The sequence below is a fragment of the Diceros bicornis genome, chromosome X, assembly GCF_020826845.1.
Source record: "Diceros bicornis minor isolate mBicDic1 chromosome X, mDicBic1.mat.cur, whole genome shotgun sequence".
Taxonomy (NCBI): Eukaryota; Metazoa; Chordata; class Mammalia; order Perissodactyla; family Rhinocerotidae; genus Diceros; species Diceros bicornis.
This window is the reverse complement of record NC_080781.1, coordinates 59,641,846-59,643,030: the sequence shown is the minus strand read 5'-3', so window position 1 is coordinate 59,643,030 and position 1,185 is coordinate 59,641,846. Positions and strand designations below refer to the sequence as shown.

Genomic DNA, 1,185 nt, shown 5'->3' with positions numbered 1-1,185 from the left:
ATATATTTTGGAAATTAATCCCTTGTCAGATATATGATTTGCAAATATTTTCTCCTAGTGAAGGCATTTTCTTCTCATTTTGTTCATGGTTTCTTTTGTTGTGCAAAAGCTTTTTAGTCTGATGTAGTCCCATTTGTTTAATTTTTGTTTTGCATCCCATGCCTGAGTAAACATGGTCTTTGAAAAGGTGCTGCTAAGACCAATGTCAAAGAGTGTACTGCCTATATTTTCTTCTAGGATTTTTATGGTTTCAGGTCTTACATTCAAGTCTTTAATGCATTTTGAGTTAATTTTTGTTGGTGGCACTTTAAATGCAGTTGTTCTAGTTATCACAATAGCAAGGAAAGAAATAATTGCCCAGGCTGAAGCAAATCATTTGGGAAGATTCCTTCAGAATATTGAGTAAACATTAAAAAATTAGGATTCTGAGCATTTCTGCTTCCTTTTCTTTTCTATGACATCAAACTGTAATGAAAAGTCAGGTGGCCTGGAATTAGTCCCAGCCTTGGTACTAAATTTTTCTTCTCTTTATGACCACAGAACTCTCATTTAATAGCAAGAGCCTTACAATCCCCATCAGATAAATGAGAAAGTTAAAAAACCCTGGCCACCAGACTCATATCCAATCTCTCAAGATCAAATGAGTACTTGCTTTGGCAGCACATATACTAAAGTGGGAACAATACAGAGAAGATTAGCATGGCCCCTGTGCAAGGATGACACTCAAATTTGTCAAGCATTCCGTATTTCTATAACTGAGAGAAGCACACTGCTGGGCCTCATAAGGCATCACTTATATAGTGTTGCCTCTCCAAGAGCAGGAGATGTAGCTGACCTACATAATACATAAACATAAGCACAAGGAAAGAGGCAAAATGGGGAGGAAAAGGAATATGTGCCAAGTAAGGGAACAGGACAAAACCCCAGAAAAGGAACTAAGTGAAACAGAAATGAGCAACCTAACTGACAGAGAATTCAAACAAAGAGTGTTAAGGATGCTCACTGATCTTGGGAGAAGAATGGATGAACTCAGCGAGAACGTCAACAAAGAAATGGAAGACATAAAAAAGAACCAATCAGAAATGAAGAATACAATACTGGAAATGAAAAATTCACTAGAGGGATTCAAAAACAGAGGAGAGGATACAGAAGAATGGATCTGAGAGCTGGACCAAAGACTAGAAG

The 1,185-nt window shown here is 37.3% G+C and overlaps 1 non-coding gene across 1 annotated transcript; it reads left to right on the top strand.

Moving 5' to 3' along the window:
- Nucleotides 1-644: 644 nt before the first annotated feature.
- Nucleotides 645-751, top strand: LOC131401516 (U6 spliceosomal RNA). The gene has a single exon (XR_009217715.1). It is a non-coding gene; the product is annotated as a U6 spliceosomal RNA (small nuclear RNA).
- The last annotated feature ends 434 nt before the right edge of the window (nucleotides 752-1,185 follow it).